We start from the raw sequence: 19,811 nt of genomic DNA, 5'->3' as shown, positions 1-19,811 counted from the left end.
TTTTCTTGTGGTTGATTTCAAGTTTCATAGCATTGTGATCTGAAAATATTCATGGTATGATCTCAATTCTTTTATATTTGTTGAGGGCTGTTTTGTGACCCAGAATGTGATCTATTTTGGAGAATGTTCTGTGTGGACTTGAAAAGAATGTGTATTCTGCTGCTTTTGGATGAAAAGTTCTCAATATATCTGTTAAGTCCATCTGGTCCAATATTTCATTCAGAGACACTGTTCCATTATAGATTTTCTGCCTAGATGATCTGTCCATTTCTATAAGTGGAGTATTAAAGTCCCTTACAATCACGGTATTATTGTCTATACATTTATTTATGTTTGTGATTAATCGATTTATATATTTGGGTGTTCCATGTTGGGGACATAAACATTCACAATTGTTAGCTTTTCTTGATGGATACACCCCTTAATTATGATATAATGACCTTCTTTATCTCTTTTTACAGTCTTTATTTTTTTTTTAAATCTAGTCTGTCTGATATAAATATGGCTACTCCAGTTTTTTTTTTGACATCCAGTAGCATGATAGATGGTTCTGCATCCCTTCATTTTCAATCTGCAGGTGTCCTCAGGTCTAAAATGAGGCTCTTGTAGGCAGTATATAGATGGATATTAGGTTTTTTGTTTTTTTTTTTTTTTGGTCTATTCGGATACACTACGTCTTTTGATTGGGGCATTTATTCCATTTACATTCAGAGTGATTATTGAAAGACATGGATTTAGTGTCGTTGTGTTATCTGTAGCTTTATGCTTGTGGTGATGTCTCTGGTCCTTTGTAGTCTTTGCTGCTTTCCACTCACAGAGTCCCCCTTTGGATCTCCTGCAGGGCTGGTTTAGTGGTTATGAACTCCTTTAGTTTCTGTTTGTCTGGGAAAGCCTTTATCTCTCCTTCTATTCTGAATGACAGCCTTGCTGGATAAAGGATTCTTGGCTTTATATTTTTCCTATTCAGCACATTGAATATTTCCTGCCACTCTCTTCTGGCCACATTTCAGTGGGCAGGTCTGCTACTACCCTTATAGGTTAAGTCCTGTTTGTCCCTGGATGCTTTCAGACGTCCTTCTTTATCTTTGTATTTTGCCAGTTTCACTATGATGTGTCATTGTGTTGACCTGTTTTTGTTGATTTTGAAGGGGGTTCTCTGTGCCTCTTGGACTTGGATGCCTGTTTCATTCCCCAGATTAGGGAAGTTCTTAGCTATAATTTGTTCAAATAAACCTTCTGCCCCTTTCTCTCACTCTTCTTCTTCTGGAACTCTTATGATACAGATATTATTTCATTTCATGGCATCACTTAGTTCTCTAATTCTCCCCTCATAGTCTAGTAATTTTCTTTCCTTTTTTTTTTCAGCTTCAACATTTTTCATAATTTTATTTTCTATTTCACCTATTCTCTCCTCTGCTTCTTCCATCCTTGCTGTCACTGTATCTAGTTTATTTTGCACCTCCTTTATAGCCTTTCTTAATTCATTGTGACTACTTCTTAGGTCTTTGATCTCTGCAGCAATAGACTCTCTTCTGTCTTCTATGTTTTTTTCAAGCCCAACTATTTGTTTTATGACTGTTATTCTAAATTCTTATTCATACATATTGTTTATATATGTTTTGAGCAATTCTCTGGCTGTTACACCATCCTTTCCCATTCTCTGTCTTCCAAAAAGTTTTGGTTAAATCAGCAATGTTTACATTATTATAATTATATAAATATTAGTCATTACTAATCCAAATAATATACTATTATATCAATAGCATACTACTTTTAGTTTGTCTTGGAGCTGTTAATTGCTTTTTGTTTTGCTCGGTTTTCTATGTGCCTATAAACATTTACTAAATGGTCCAGCACAGCTGGGAAATGCCTAGTAATAATCTTTCCCAAACATTCAAAGATATTTTATAGTCTGTAGTTTGATTTGTTATTCTTTATGGGAACTGTTCCCTCCCAACTCTCTAACCTCATGCTCTCTTATGGACTCTTGCTCTCCAGACCTGTTGCACAGCTGCTGCCCTGGAACTTCGTGGTAAATCTATGTTGAACCCCCAGTTTTCTATATATATACCCTGTCTGCCTCTCTCTTTCATTTATTCTGCTCAAATATGGCCTCCAGTAACCTCCCAAGAAGGGGGAAAGGAAATGAGCAGTAAACTTTTGAATTATTAGCTGCCTGAAAATATCTTTATTTTATTCTTCACTTGACTAGTAGTTTGGGTGAGAATAGACTACAAGGGCAAAAATAATTTTCCCTGGAAAGATGGAAGGCATCATTCGTTGCTCTTTTAGTGTCCAATCTGGCTGATAAAAATTCCAAATGCTATTATGATTCCGTTCCTTTGATTGTGTTGTGTTTTGTTATGTTTTTGCATTATTTTCTGGAAGCTCTTAGAGTCCCTTTTATGTCTTTTCTGTAATTTTTAAGTCATTATCCTAGTCATTCTGGGAAATTTTCATATGCATAATTTATGTCTCTAATTTTTCAGTTCATTATTTTGGAGGTGGTGTAGGGGTGAAATTTTGTAATTGTTGGATTTTGAAACTTTAAGATTGATTCTCAAAGACTATCATAGTTTATCTTATCTTTAACACATTCTTTTCTAAGGGATTTACTTGGTTTTATCTAATAGAACTTCTGATTTTTAATTTCAATTATGTTTTAATTTAAAAGCCCAATTTTTATTATTTTTCTTTCCTATAGGCCGTTCGGCTTGTTTATGTCTTTTAATATTTATTGCTTATTACTCTTTTAGACAGAGTCTTCTCTTGATTCTCAATATATATTATATATATATGACATATATATGTTTATGTGTGTATATATATATACACACACACATATATATATATTTTCATCTGTTCTCTGCACTTAGTTTTTTCTTCTTTTTTAACATTTTTGTTAGAGTTTTGTTTTGAATTTCTTTGGTTTCTCCTTTTTATAATGAAAACATTCTTTAAATAACAATTGATCTTGATCTGTCCATTCATATTCCAGAGGCACCAAAAAGCTCATTGAAGGTGAGTGCCTTGTGGGAGAGTGGTCTTGTTAGTTGGCAAATTAGTTACATCTATACTGAGCAGGAAGGGAGCCAGCCTTTTAAATGAGGGGCCACAAAATGTCCCAATGAAGATTTATTTTCTTGGGCTATAGAGTTACACCCAAGACAATCCCTTTTCTAGCGCCTTGTCCAGGATGCAGAGGAAGATCCCTACATCCAAATTCTAGGCAAGAATAAGGAGAAGGATCCCAAAAGTGTGCAGTTTTAGACTCCCTTGCATCCCATTTTCACTCCTGCATGCTCTCTTGCTCTGCGTGGTACTCCTCTCACATATTCTAGAGCCTTTCAGAGAATAGACAGCTGTTGTCCCATCAGTGCAAGAGGATAGGGAATAATCTTCTGAACAAAGGCATAGAGAAGCAGACCTGAGATGTTCCAGCTGCCCTGTATACAGTGTTCCAACCAATCTATCTAGTCCTCATCTACTTCACTTTCTTGGTACCCAATGCTTCTAATCGTTAAGATTATCAAAGGCTTTGGGGCAAATTGCCTCATGTTTTCATAGTTTACCTGCTGGCAACTGGATTGTTATGTTACCCAAAGAAATCAGTTATTTCTTCTTCTGCTTTCCATCCTCTAAATATTTATTAAAATCTTTATATTACCTCTTCTTTTGTGTTATTTGTCCTGTGGGTTAATGCCCAAAAATTATTTTCTGTAGTGTCATTTCTGAGTTTTAGTGCTAATACCTCAGAGTGTAGTGGTGTCAACAATCTTCCTTTCCTTCTCATCATGCCCTCTTTTCAAGGTATGATGTTCCATTTTCATGGAAGTTGTGTTGTCATACATCCTATGCAGATTTCCAAAGCATTTAAAAAATGTCTTTGGGTCTTGGCTTCACAGGTGATCTCTAACTTTGCCTTGTTAGTGTGATACTAATTGTACTCTTTATCTCCACAAAATTCTGAGGCCCGTGTGTTGGTTCTTCTGTGTTTAGTTTAGCTGCATTCCATTTGGATGCTGTTCGAAATCTCTCCTAAAGTCTATGCAATTAGGATTGTTTGTGCAGTTCTTCACACCCTTGCCTGCTGAGCCCATGCTGCTGGGCTGTGGTGGGAGCTTCAGACACTATGAAGTGTTTGAACTCCTTATAGAAGAGTCACTTAAGACCCCTATTTCCAACATTTTCCCTGGGCTTTCTTCTTTTCCTTCCCTTCTTCTTTTCTCTCTTTCCCACTTTTCTCTGGGGTCATGTACAGCACTGCCAGACCCCCACTACTTCCTGCCAGATAGTTTTGAGGGGATCCACTGTCTCTTTCTGGCTAGAATTGAAGCATTTATTGGTAATTTTGGGTGTATCAGACTGGCCCCAGAGGACTGTCAGAACAGCATTCACACAATGTCACAGATGGTTAACTTTTTCTAATGTTCAGGTTTGTACAGGTATTGCTGTTGTGTGTGCTGAGAGGGAGGAGATAAATGGTAAAGGTGTTCCTACTTTCCTAGTGCTGAGCAGAACACTAGTAGATGAATGATTCATTTTAGTGTATGTAAAACTTTGTAGTAAGCAGATTTCCAGTGAATGTTGGCAGTGGTGACTTTTCTGCTTAATTTTCAGTGCTATTTCAAATTCTGGTCATCTTTCTGACTTACTAAATTCTTTTAAGGGACAAGTCAAGTGGTATCTTTAAGTCTTTTGCAAGACACCATTTTAAATGGTAACTTCACATAGTTTTTTTTAAGTGTTTATTTATTTATTTTGACAGAGATAGAGCGAGGGAGCTGAGGTGGGGCAGAGAGAGAGGGATAGAGAGAATCCTAATCAAGCTTCATGCTTACAGCACAGAGCCCAACATGAGGCTTGTTCTCATGAACCATGAGATCATGACCTGAGCCAAAATCAAGAGTCAGATGCTTAACCGACTGAACCACCCAGGCACCCCTATATAGTTTTATTTAGATTTTACACAGTAATGTTATGTTCAACATTTTCATTTATTCACAAAATATGAAAAGCTCTGTTCATTAAGAGTGAAGTGTATAATATAATATAATATAATATAATATAATATAATATAATATATTCATAATATAATACAAAAATAATTGGTTGGTCATGCCTACTATGTATAGGTTCACAACCCTTTCAGGAGCTCTCTTGTGTAATTCAAAATCCAAATCATCCCTGTACGCAGAGTGCAGGGAGAGCGGGAAGAAAGAGGCAGGCCATGCCAGGCTGGTAGATGTCAGTTTTATGTTTTTTTTTTTCATTTTTTTAAATGTTTATTTATTTTTGAAAGAGAGAGAGAGCATGGTGGGAAGGGCAGAGAGAGAAGAAGACACAGAATCCAAAGCAGGCTCTAGGCTCTGAGCTATCAGCACAGAGAACATAGGACTCAAACTCACAAGCCGTGAGATCATGACCTGAACCGACGTTGGATGCTTAGCTGACTGAGGCACCCAGGTGCCCCAAAATATTAGTGGCAGTTTTAATATTAGCAAGAGGAGCTTATATATGAGGTTTGTCTTGGGTGGCAACAAGACAAATGGATCCCTGCACGAACCCTTCAGATCTTAAAAGCTCATAAAGAGGCCCTAACTGGACGCAGTCATGTATACTGTGCACGTGTTTTTAACATCACTTAACCATCTCACGGTTGTGTCCTTGGAACAGCCTCTGGGAGGGGGAAAGGCAGGCAGAATCAACATTCCAGAGACAGGATGCAGGGTGAGGAGCCTCCAAGTGCTGGGGTCCAGCTCACAGGTCAATTGATGGTTACGTCTTTTTGATCACGTTTCCCAATGTTGTGTTTCAAGAAGGACAAAAATAATTACATCCTGATATTGCACCTTCTAAATTCTTAATGTCATGCAAAAGCCTTCAGCAAAATATCAGTTGCCATGCTTTGTAAAAAGAAAATTCAGTACCTATGAAATGAGGTGGTTAGAAGGAGAAAGGGGACAGATATAGAGAAAACAGATTGGAGTTTTAGTTTTAAATTCCACAAGGGTCTATCTGAGTATACTTTTTAGTTAGCGAAGGTTGTAACTGCTGTTATAGGCAAAAAAGAAAATTAAAATAGAGAACAGATTATGCCTCATAAAGATGTAAACAAGAAATACCTAATAGGAAAGCTTTAGCAGATAAAGTATCTCTGAATGTTGTTTTCACTGGCCCATGTTAGAATAATAGTATCACTATTATGATGCAGCAGCTAAGAGCACACATCACCCTAGGGTAATGTTGGGTAAGTTATTTAGCGTATCTGATTCTCAGTTTTCTCCCATGCAAATGCACAATCATAGGTTTATAATGGGTATTAAATAAGGTAATGTTACAGCATGTGGTAGCCCATGGTGCACATTTAAGTAAATACTTAAAAAATGGGGTAAGTTTTTGTAAAAAATAAATTCTGCGTATTCATACTCTGAGAAATTTTTCTTTTCATTGATTTCAATTTGTGGATTTAATAAATGTATCTTCCTTTCTTTAGTTTGGTAGCCCATGCTATATGAATTAATTACTTGTTCCTACTTGCTCAATGGAACTAGTAAAAGAAATGATGTTGTGTTGATTAGACAACAATGAGCTCTCTCTCTATAATTCCTAGAATAATGTAAGTGCATAATAAATAATTGTTGAATTAATTAATACCAAAAATTAAACCAGCCCTTCTTTATTTATTTAGACCACACAAGTTTAACTGTAGAATATCTGGATAATGCTTAAGGACTACCAGTTATCTCTAAGCCTCATTCTTCAGTATAAAATATAGATGAAGGCTACTGATATAGATAATTTATCCATGCCATTATAGGTTGGGAATGTTTCCCCTATTCTTTAGGTAGAAAACAATTTAGATATTCTTCATGAAAGGGTTACCTCCACTTTTTTTTAAACACCTGAAATGGTGACTATAATACTCTTTGTACCCCTGTCCGGTAGGTGATATTCAAGGCTCTGGGCTCAATGAGAGGTTAAAGAATTAAAACACATACTCCCTATCCCTAAAAGCTCATTAGATATTTGGAGATATTTACTATAGGACTCAGAAATTTTCAGTGCATTAATTGAATAGTATACCCATACTCTACAGATGAAAGAGATAGGGTTGAACAAAGATTTTATGAAGAAATTGACACTTGAGTTGGGCTTTAAGGGAAAGGTGGTATTGACTGTAAAGATAAAGGTAAATGGGAAGAGGACAGAGAGTGAACAAAATGGAGGAGATATGAATAGGCATGGTACAGAGTTCTTAAATTTATTATAAATCTCTTTTCTGTTTAAAATGAGCATTGGTTTATTCTTACGTGAAGTTTGTTAGCAGTGAGCATATTTTAATTTGATGGTGTTTCTGGGAGTGATATGAATATATTGCCACTAAAAAATGTTAGGGAGGAAAAACATGATAGTGCATGTGAAATAACCAAAATTAGAATTCAGGCATATCTAGAGACTCAGTACAATTTTTTTCCTTCAGATTTTCCTTCTCATCTTTGGTTTAGGCTGTATTTATGATTTTTATCCCCATTGTAGTCTTACAATGGAAATCCACCTATTTAAACCATACCAGAAAAATAAAACTAGAGGTGATTCTCATGAGGGGAGTTACAGGTGAGTTTCTCTCAGCAGATTCTGATGTGAAGGGAAACCTGGAAAAAGTTTTTTTTTTTTTTTTAGGAAGTGCTCTTGGAACATCTGTGGAAGATAAGGAGAGGAAGCAGGGTTCAGCCGAGGAAGAACTTTGGTCTTGATGCAGCCTTACTGAATGTCCCAGCTAACCCCACAGGTTGCTCTGAAGTGGGGCTGGAATTTCTCAGTTAGCCCACGATGTGGTGAGGGGCCAGGAAGGAGATAGGACTGGTATTGAGGCAGCTTTCTACAACTGAGGGCAATTTCTTGACAGACCTAAGACCTGAGTGCTGTTAGTACTCTTCCCATTTTTGGAGGAGTACATCCTTAGTCCTGAGGAGGGTCTGGCCAGCACACTGAAACATCTACTATAGGAGGCAAAGCCATTTTGTGGAGATTTGGATGTCAAAAGCATCATTTTACCTGGATGCAGATTCAGGTAAAGGCGTGGATCATTCAGGCAACATTGCTAATGTCGGTCTCCAAGGGTCACTACCACTTTACCGAATAAAGAGATGCTGTGGGTCCTGTGTTAGTTTGCTTGGGCTGCCACAACAAAATACTTTAGACTGAGCCACCAAACAATGAAATTGTATGTTCTATCAGTTCTGGAGGCAAGATAGGGTTTTAGCAAATTCAGCTTCTGGTGAGAGGTCTCTGTCTAGCTTACAGAGAGTGGCCACTTTCTCTGTATGTCCACACATGGCCTTTTTTATGAGCTCACTGAAATTTCATCACTTCCTGGGATCTTGGGTGGCTCAAGTCGGTTAAGTGTCCGACTTTGGTTCAGGTCATGATCTCGCGGTTCGGGAGTTAGAGCCCCTGTCGGGCTCTGTGCTGACAGCCCATAGGTGGAGCCTGCTTCGGATTCTATGTCTCCCTCTCTCTGCCCCTCTCCTGCTCGTGCTCCATCTCTCTTTCTCTCAAAAATAAATAAGCATTTAAAAAATGTTTAACGTAATTACTTTCTTAGAGATCTATGTGTTTGGTCCATCTCCAAATACAGCCACACTGGGGGATGGGGTTTCAACATATAAACTTGGTGAGGATGGGGGGGTGGGGACAAAGATCTATAACAGGGCAAGTTAACTCAGATTTTCACATGCGTTTCCTTATGAAACTGGAGAAATATAAATTATAAATGAATTTTTCTCCCCTAAAGAAGTGGGGTATTTTTTTTTACCGTTGAGTAAAAAACAAAGTAAAGCATCAAAAAAAATAACTATTCCTCCATTTCAGTCAACCTCATAAGTTTTTCCTGTATTGCTCTTTTGCAAATTGCCTAGAGTGGCTTGTTATAAAAAAATAATAATTATCATTCATTTAGTCAGTAAGTATATTTTAAGTGACTACTGTGAACCCCATGCATTTTAATTTATATTTTAATTTACCACCCATCCTCATTCAAAATTACTGACATACCTTATGAGAATTAGAACAATCGCAAATACTTATTATGTTCAATTTTTAATTTAAAATGAACTTTTATTAGTGCCAATATTAAAAAGCTTTTTTGTTATGTACAACATGAAAATTCCTGGAATTGTAGTTAGAAATAACAGTAATTTGCTTTTCTTTTTCAGAGATGGGGGATAGGTTACAAAACATTTAGTTGAATCGATTGTTCTGGAAAAAAATTTTTGTGATTAAAATAATTGGGTTAAATGGAATATTTTATAAACATACATATCACAGTGTGCTTCCATAATATTTGACCTTTTAATTATCAAGCATATGCTCTGCTCAAGTCTTAATGGGCTGAAGGGAATTCACTACTTAAAATTGAGCTCTCTTTTCCTTTTGAGTGTTTATATGACAGTGCAATGTAGAAAGACACCAATTCCTTCAGTATTTGGATAGAAGAGCAAGAAGGATTGAAAATCTTACCCTGTGAATAGTGAGGACGTTTTTTAGGTTTTTTGGGAGCTGGGGAGGGAAGGAGTGTTTGGATAATGGATGGGGAACTAAGATGAGGAAATAGAGTAAAAATTTTTACACTACAGAAGTCTGAGTATTTAATAAGCCTCCCATGTCCTATTTGACTTTCTCTTTTGTGTTTAGCAGTTTATAGATAATGATAGATAAGGTTTTGAGACTCTCCTCTAAACCTGACCCTCCTGGCAAGTTATTCATAAAATCCACAGCACACTTTCTTCCAGACATTGCATTGGGGATCAAAGCACATTTTAATCTTTTGTTTCGGGAATATTTCAGCTGGAGGGTAGAGAACAATTCCATTGTTCTCTTCTGTGACAGCTTTATGTATTCTTTAGAGGCTGATGAACAGTAGAATTTCTTTTCTTCTCTTTTCTTCATTTCTTCATGTGCCATCTTTTAAAAGTTCGTGGATGAGATATGTGACTTGTCACATCCAGGCACTAACATTACCCTCCTATTGAATATGGAACATACCTAGTCATACTTCTTTAATGGATTCTGACCTGAAGGATAAAACAATCACAAAAGTTCATCTTTTGTGAAGTTAATATGAACTAGTTGGAATTCAGCCCTGTTGAGGGTATTTCACATACATCATCAATTATAAGCACTCATCTTTGTGGTGCAAATGGATATTTGGAAAACCACATGTTATGCTGTGATATCTATATATCAACATGTTTATATCTCTATATATTCTTTCAAGTAATGTGTCAGTGGCACATTATATGGTCAAGGGTTAAAATTTATGAAACAGCCATAAAATAATTACCTGGAGCCAGAACAATACTGAAGATTCATAGAAGACATAGATTAAGAGTAAATCCTTAAATGATAGAAATATTTATCCTGAAAATGAAGTCGCAAACAAGTGTGGGAGTGGGACTAATTAGACTCTATCTCAGAAACCCTGGGGAGATGGGTCTATGTCTAAATTGCTCAGAGGTGCTATGTTGAGAGCAAGGATGGTCTTTATATAGTTCACCATTTTACTTCCGATACCTTCATAACACAGGTTCCCAAGAGATATCTGTTCAATAAATGAATGGATATAAATTCAAGTAAGTGAAAAAGCCAGAGATAAGGCTAGGCGGGCCAGGATTATCTTCTGACCACCTTTAGATAAATATTTGACGTTGTAAGGGAGGCTTGTAAGTCATTTCATTCAACTGACCACTTGCCCTTTTCTGCCTGACAGCCAGATATACTAGTGACTTGATGTTCAATCCCCTTTTCATCTACAATCTTACAGCCTCAAGCAGATAATGCCATTTTGCCATGATGAGAATCATGTACAAACTAGTGTTTTCTTCAATTGAACTTTTGAGGGAGAGAGGTTACTGATACACAGAGCTTAGAGCAAAATCCAAAAAGAAGCTGAAAAGACGTGAGAGAGAGAGAGAGAGAGAGAGAAAAGGTCCCACTAAACGACATTTTCTGTTGGTCTGTGCTTTACACATCTTCTCACAGCAAAGATGTGCTTAGAAGCCAAATTGTTGTTTCATCAAGAGACAGTTTTGATAGCAAGGAAAGCACCCAAGCAGGTCAATAGAAACAGACGGTGAGCTGACTGGTACTTTGACCCCTGTCTAACTTTCACACCTGAGGCAAGTGTGGAAGCAGGTTTAACATTCTCTGATTCAGGTGAAATAGTCAGAGAATGTTACACCTGCCTTAATCTTTGTAAAAGTTTAGTGATACACCAGAGTAAGATTACTGTAATAGATTTTTAACAGTTCCCTACCTATATGTGTGATCCACTCTAATTCTTTCCCCACAATGTCAGATGCATGGTTGGAAAAGAGGAATCTGATCACATTGGCCCTATAAAGTCCTTCAATATACCCTGTGGCCTTCAGCATAGTATTCAGTCATTAGGATAGAGTACAGAACCCATCAGGTACCCAACATTTCCCTACTCTCCTTTTCTTTAATGAGCATTTATTGAATACCTACTGTGTCGAACTGAGCTCGTTGCAAGGATCTGATGATGAGTAAGGAATATAGACCTGTGGGGTCATTTTCACCCACTTCTTGGCCCTAATCTTAAGGATATTTAAATGGACCGTTTTGCCTTTTTGAATAATAATCTTCATGCCCACCTTACCTCCTCCCCATTTTTTGCTTGAGTCATACTTGTTCTTAAAAATCCATCCAAGCCCCTGTCCACTTGTCCCTCTCTGGGACCTGCATGCCAGATGCATATCTTCTCCATTGCCAAAGACATTGTGTTCTCCTGTCTTGTAGCTCCTGTGTGATGTGCTTTTCTCTGAGAGGAAAGCCCGTTTCTCATCTTTATCCCCAGCAATTTGCACAATGCCTGCCACACAGTAGGTACTTAATAGACTTTTGTTTCCCTTTTTTGATCAAATCCTCTTTTCCATATGATTTCTTAGATGATGTGGATTTTATCCATTCCTGTGGCAAACATTTCTTAAGAATCTGCTGTGTGTCAGTCATTACATTAGCCATATTTCACTTTCCATTTCCTCAGTGAGTGTGTTGAAGGAACGGAAGCTCAGATGTGATACTGTGAGTCTTAGATCTTGGCAGAAATGCTTCTCAGACTCAGATCCATGTGACTCCAAAACCCATGCTTGCTCTTTCTTTTTTCTTTTATGCTTCGCTTTTCCATCTGGGCTATAGCATAATATTCTGTACATTTTATGTAGCAAGTAAGAATATCCTACAGTTTAAATTCCATTGTAAAGAAGCCCATAAGACCTCCAAGTTCACTTGTCGCTTGATTATAATGAGCACACTGTTAAAAATCCCTTTTATAGTCAGGATATGAACATAAGAAAACGGGCACTTAGGACTTTTTTGTTTGTTTTTCTGTTTGTTAATAAATCATCAGATGGAAAAATGAACTCAGGCTCAACACCCCTGCACATCAATGCAGGGAGAAAGGTGCTGTACCAGCTGCGTTCTCCTCGATCTAATGTACCAACTCTGGTTTGTTGAGAGAAACTGTTTTGTTTCTGTCTTCAGTCACTCCTCTAATGGGGGTATATAGGGAAAGATTTTTTCCCCCTGTTTCATGTCCCTGTTGTAAATTTTATATAAATCCAGGACCTTACTTGGTCTGTATATATTGTAGAAACAATAATGGATGAGTGGGCACTGAGGCAAACACAGAACAAAGTTAAAGCTATAGCTGATTTTTACCAGTGTTTGTACAGCTGATTAAAGATGGCTATAAATTCTTTGATGCTCTTCCTGTAGAGAAGAGAGGTTTATTTCTCCTCTCCCTGAATTTGAGCAGACTCTGGCTGCTTTGACTGATATGATATAACAGAAGAGATACATTGCTAATTTCCAGGCCCTTAATACATTGATAGTTGCTACTTTCTGGGTCACAGAACTTTCACTGTTGGAGCTCCGATGTATCATGTGAGCTGCACAATGTGATGACCGTGTAAGCAGCATGGCGACATGGGGTAGGGGAAGGAGACCACTGAGTCTAGTCTTCTAGGGTTCCTTTCAAGAAGCCAGGCTTGGACATCCCCTCCACCCTCAAGACCAGACCAGCCACCAGCAGAATACTACTGAGTGATAGCAAGCAATTATGCTACATTCTTCTGGGAACAAAAGAATCTTCCAGATGAAACTTTCCTGAATTCTTCAACTGTGTTAATCCACTGAAGTTTCAGGTAGTTTGTTGGCAATAATAGGTTACTGGAACAGTTTGTACTTCGTCATCAATAACAATTACTTCAAGTGATTCCACATCTACTTCAGGACTCATTGAGGCTGATTGGATATATTGTGCTTTCCTTTTCTTTGATGGTCACCAGAATAAACATGCTAGCTAACATGGAAGATATGGGTTATTCATGTGTTTAAAAAACAACAACAACTCTCTAACTGATGGTAATCATCCCTATTTATTTACCACATGGAAATTTCCAAATCACATTTACATCTATTGTCACTAGGTATTCTTATCAGATGTCTGTCATGGTCATTTGTCAAGTGTGGTTTATACCGTCTTGCAGATGGTGAAGCTGAGGCACAGAGGTCTGGTTGCCTCTCTGTGGTCACACAGTTAAGATTCTCAGAGCACACTGTATTTTACCTTTGCATGATTCTCAAATTAATGACTTTTAAGAGAATTATATGTTTAATATCCATCATACCAACTAGACTTTAAGCTCTAAGAGGTCAATGAACTTTTCTCATTCACCACTCTATACTTAGAACTTAACCCAGTGCTTGACAGAGAAAATGTCCGCTTAGTACTAGTTGAATGAATAAATTAATGAAGAATGACAGAGCTCTAAACCCTAGGTTTCCCAATTCAGAAGTACAGTCTCTTTTCTTTATACCAACGAGTGATGAGAGGGCATGAACCCTCCCCTCCCCCCATGTTCCCCTTTACAGCAGAGCATATCTTTATGAAGAAAATATGGTTTTTGAAAAATTTTCCTAGTAATTCGAGTATGCCTCCTGTTGAGAACTAAAACACAATATTATTCTTCCTCTTAATCATATTGTTACATATGAAGGAAATGGTCTGAGAAAATACAGTGTTTTTTTTTTTTTTTTTTTATATATGAAATTTATTGTCAAATTGGTTTCCATACAACACCCAGTGCTCATCCCAAAAGGTGCCCTCCTCAGTACCCATCACCCACCCTCTCCTCCCTCCCACCCCCCATCAACCCCCAGCTTGTTCTCAGTTCTCAACAGTCTCCTATGCTTTGGCTCTCTCCCACTCTAACCTCTTTTTTTTTTTTTTTTGTTCCCCTCCCCCATGGGTTTCTCTTAAGTTTCTCAGGATCCACATAAGAGTGAAACCATATGGTATCTGTCTTTCTCTGTATGGCTTATTTCACTTAGCATCACACTCTCCAGTTCCATCCACGTTGCTACAAAAGGCCATATTTCATTTTTTCTCATTGCCACGTAGTACTCCATTGTGTATATAAACCACAATTTCTTTATCCATTCATCAGTTGATGGACATTTAGGCTCTTTCCATAATTTGGCTATTGTTGAGAGTGCTGCTATGAACATTGGGGTACAAGTGCCCCTATGCATCAGTACTCCTGTGTCCCTTGGATAAATTCCTAGCAGTGCTATTGCTGGGTCATAGGGTAGGTCTATTTTTAATTTTCTGAGGAACCTCCACACTGCTTTCCAGAGCGGCTGCACCAATTTGCATTCCCACCAACAGTGCAAGAGGGTTCCCGTTTCTCCACATCCTCTCCAGCATCTATAGTCTCCTGATTTGTTCATTTTGGCCACTCTGACTGGCGTGACGTGATATCTGAGTGTGGTTTTGATTTGCATTTCCCTGATAAGGAGCGACGCTGAACATCTTTTCATGTGCCTGTTGGCCATCCGGATGTCTTCTTTAGAGAAGTGTCTATTCATGTTTTCTGCCCATTTCTTCACTGGGTTATTTGCTTTTCGGGTGTGGAGTTTGGTGAGCTCTTTATAGATTTTGGATACTAGCCCTTTGTCCGATATGTCATTTGCAAGTATCTTTTCCCATTCCGTTGGTTGCCTTTTAGTTTTGTTGGTTGTTTCCTTTGCTGTGCAGAAGCTTTTTATCTTCATAAGGTCCCAGTAATTCACTTTTGCTTGTAATTCCCTTGCCTTTGGGGATGTGTCGAGTAAGAGATTGCTACGGCTGAGGTCAGAGAGGTCTTTTCCTGCTTTCTCCTCTAAGGTTTTGATGGTTTCCTGTCTCACATTCAGGTCCTTTATCCATTTTGAGTTTATTTTTGTGCATGGTGTGAGAAAGTGGTCTAGTTTCAACCTTCTGCATGTTGCTGTCCAGTTCTCCCAGCACCATTTGTTAAAGAGACTGTCTTTTTTCCATTGGATGTTCTTTCCTGCTTTGTCAAAGATGAGTTGGCCATACGTTTGTGGGTCTAGTTCTGGGGTTTCTATTCTATTCCATTGGTCTATGTGTCTGTTTTTGTGCCAGAAAATACAGTGGTTTTATCCTTGGAAAGAAAATACCTGAAAGCTAAGGCTTTACCTTCATGATTAAATGAATGGAAGATTGAGGGCATATGGAGAATCTGAGTTAACCAATCATCAATGATATGAGAAGATAGTTCACTTTTAGGAATTTTAGTAATTCTTAGCGAGTAGGTACTTGAGCCCTCATAAAGGTAACTCAGTAAGTTCTACCATTGCTTTTCTAAATACTTCTGAACTCTAAAAGGCCCTTGAACTAAATAGTAGTTCCTAACAATTGATAGTGATCACTAGGAGCTGTCTGCCTGTCAGCACACTGGAGGAATAAGGAACTGCCTCCTAAGATCCCTTTTCTTGCCTTTTGTGCTTCTCAGGGTTCCCAGGCAATTGAGCAATGGCAATAACTGGCTAACAATTCAAGGAGCGAGTGCTATGAACCTTGCGTTTCTGGCTAGCCCAACTCACGCATGGGTTTCTTGGATTTGAGTGTCTGGTATGGATATAGTTCCATATATCTATATCCTATAGATAATGGTTCATCAGTCTGGAGTAGGCTAACATAATTGGAATAATTTTTCTCTAATGTTTGAGACTAGCAGCAGCTGCTTCTTTCTGGAGTCAAAACTAGCCCCTCCAATGAGAGGAGGAAAGAAAGGAAGGAGGGAAGCAGGAAGGAAGGAGAGAGAGAGAGAGAGAGTAAAAGAGTGAGAGAGAAAGAGAGAGAGAGAGAGAAAGAGAGATGAAAGAAGTAGAAAAGAGGGTAAACAGGAAAAATAAGGGAGATAGGAGAGAGGAGAAGGAAAGAAGAGGGAGAGATCAAGAGGGAGAATGACCTTAGCTCTAAGAAAAAATAACTTCCTGATAATGTGTATGTATATATTCACACACATCATTGAAAACACTACTGGATTGCAGTTATGTGTAAATTAAGGTGCTTTGAAGCTTGACTGATTCTAGTAGACAACTGATGGATTATCAGACACCAAACACCAAATTATAAAATAATACCAGGAAAGTTGTACTGAGAATCATAAGGATGGCTTCTAGACACCAATGGATGGTTTAAATATATTTTGTATGATCTCCTTACAAAGTTTGGGAAGTGTCAGTCTTTTAAAGATGTTTATTTGTTTCATACCAAAATTAACTATTAGAAGTATTTGGGGAAAGGCAACAATGACACTAAAAGTACTCAAAAGCTCATCTTTCAATGACAAATTATGTTAACATTTGGACTACCCCCTATTTTTTTGTTGTATTGAACAAAAATAAATTGTACTAAAGCAACATCGCATAAAGGGTACAGTTTATCTGTTGTGTCCCATTCTAGGCAAAATGCTCTTGTTTGCAATAGTCCTGTGGAGTCCAGCAAAATAATAACTTTCTATACCAATTTTAAAGGCTATTTCAATGAGGACTTTTAAAAAAGAACAAAGAATCTACCGCAAATGATTGGACACATACCCTATAATGATTTTATATATAGTTTATTATGAAGATGACATTGCCACAAATGTATTTTATAAATTATAATGAGTATGTCAGAGTCTGCTATAAACTTTTTATTCCTCACCACCAAAGAACAAAAAACCTATGAGCTGTGGCTAAGAAAGTAATCATTGTTATGATCCATTCTGGATTCTTATTCCTCGAAATTTTATTAACCCTCCTTGATACGCTTTACACCACTTGTGTACTATGCTGATTTATGATGTGCTGTACAATTTTATTTGAACAAAATAAGATCCTTAATTAATCTTTGAACACTTTATAATCACAGTTACTCAGTGAAGTCTGTATTTAACTAATTAGTGTGCCTCTTCTTCTACATTTTGTAGATGCCGTCTATTGTCTATTGTTTTACACACCCTATCAACAACTGCTCTATAAATTTAATGTTGTAGCTTCCCTCCCCTCTCACCTCTGTACTCTCTACTGTTGTCACTTTATTTTCTTATCAATTAGCATTTCTTTTGTATATCAGAGGGAAAGTGGATGTTTTAGATATTTTGTGACAGAAAAAATAATTTCCTCTTTAGGATTTGAGATGCCTAGCTGGTGGATGATGCAACTTATAGTCTATCGCTCTGCTCCACCCCATCCTGTCCTAGTCTATAGCAGCTTAGTGAGGTAATACTGCTTCACTTTTTATATGGCATAATTTTTTAAGGATGGCCTTTTATTTTGAACATAATAATGTAATTATGGCCATATAGCATATTTTTATTCTTTTTCTTTACACTTAACATTTTATTATATCCTAAACATTTTTCTACTTCCCATAAACCTAGAATGAACCAAAGGTATATTATTTAACTCTTCCAAAATTAACATAAGCTGACAAATTTATGTTACAAAATTAACATAAATCCACTTCAAAGTTGCAAAGTAGAGGAAAGAAAAACAATTCCAACACTTTTTTATGCAATATTTTATTTTGTATTTTGCCATTTACTTTGCACCAGAAATTATAAGTATATGGATAAATGTCAATATTTTTTCATATTTAAATATTTTGAAAAGCTAATTTTTGTTTACATGACAATTAATAACACACTTAAAGTGTGTTACATACTTAAAGTGTATTACATACTCTAAGCCATATGCAGAAGTAAAACATATGCCAACAGTAGTACTGGAGCAAAGAGATGGAGAAATACTCTTGTAACCTTGTTATACTAGATGTAATGGGGCATTATGTCATTTGAAGGTAGACTGTTAAAGATAAGCTGAAGATGTGTATTATATACCTGAAAACAAACACTAAAATAACACAATTGTTATAGCCAATAACCCAACTAAGAAAAGAAAATTGAATCATTAAATATAATCAATTAATCCAAAAGGCAGAAAAAGAAGGAAAGGGGAACAAAGAACAAATGAGACAAACAGAAAGCAAATGATGACCTCATCGATTTAAACCAAACCATATAAATAATTACATTAAATATAGGTGTTTTTGGCATCCCAATTTATTTTTTTATTTTTTTTATTATTTTTTTTTAAATTTTTTTTAACGTTTATTTATTTTTGAGATGGAGAGAGACAGAGCATGAACAGGGGAGGGGCAGAGAGAGAGGGAGACACAGAATCTGAAACAGGCTCCAGGCTCTGAGCTGTCAGCACAGAGCCCCACGCGGGGCTCGAACTCACGGACCGCGAGATCATGACCTGAGCCGAAGTGGGACGCTCAACCGACCGAGCCACCCAGGCGCCCCGGCATCCCAATTTAAAAGGGAGAGTCAAATTGGATACACACACACACACACACACACACACACACACACACACACACAAGAATATTGTGCAGCCATAAAAAAGGGGAAGGTTATGCCATTTGGGAAAGTATGAATGGACTTACAGGGTATTATGCTAAGTGAAATAAGTAAGACTGAGAAAGAGAGATGCTATATGATTTCACTTATATGTGGAATAAAAAAACCACAAATGAATAAACAAACAGAGCAGAATCAGACCTATAAATACAGAGAACAAACAGATGGTTGCCACATGGGATGGAGATGGGAGGGATGGGCAAAATGGGTGAAGGGAAGTTGGAGATACAGGTTCCTAGCTATGAAATGAATAGGTCATGGTAATAAAAGGCACAGTTTAAGGAATATAGCCAATGGTATTGTAATTGTGTTTGTATGGTGACGGGTGATAATTACATTTGTGTTGAGCATAGCATAACCTGTAAACTTGTTGAATCACTATGTTGTACACCTGAAATTAATGTAACACTGTATCAATTATACTCAAATAAAAAAAATTTAAAAAAGGAAGACCCAACTATATGTTGCTTACAAGAAAATCTTGGAAAATAGAAGAAAAATCACTCACTCATAATGCCATCATTGCTGTTCTCTAGTTTGTATTTATTCCTTTCTTCTTTCACAGGTATGGTTTACCTTGTTGCTATTGTGGTGTGCATAGAGGTTTCATTCTATTTTTTTTGCACTTAAAGTATGTGGTTGTATGGAAATGGGTTAAAATTCACTGTTTTTCAATAGTCCATTCTCTAGCAGTTACAAATTCAGAACCAAGTTTCAAATATTAGCCAAATAAAAACTTTTCAAAGTTGGCTTATACAATCAGTAATAAGGTGGATACAAAATGTAAGAGGATTCCTGTTCTCAAGAGATTAGAAATATCATTCCTTATAAGGGCCTATGTTTGGGTAAATGGCTTAAATCAGTATTCAACAATAAATGTTGATCACTCAGTGATCCAGTTAGAGCACTTATTCTTAAATATATAACTATTTTGAACTAATCATAATCTTTCTTTTATGACTTAGAAAG

The sequence above is a fragment of the Puma concolor genome, chromosome C2 (genome assembly GCF_028749965.1).
Source record: "Puma concolor isolate L17-30 chromosome C2, mPumCon1.1.hap2, whole genome shotgun sequence".
NCBI classification, from domain to species: domain Eukaryota; kingdom Metazoa; phylum Chordata; class Mammalia; order Carnivora; family Felidae; genus Puma; species Puma concolor.
This window is presented reverse-complemented; position numbering follows the sequence as displayed.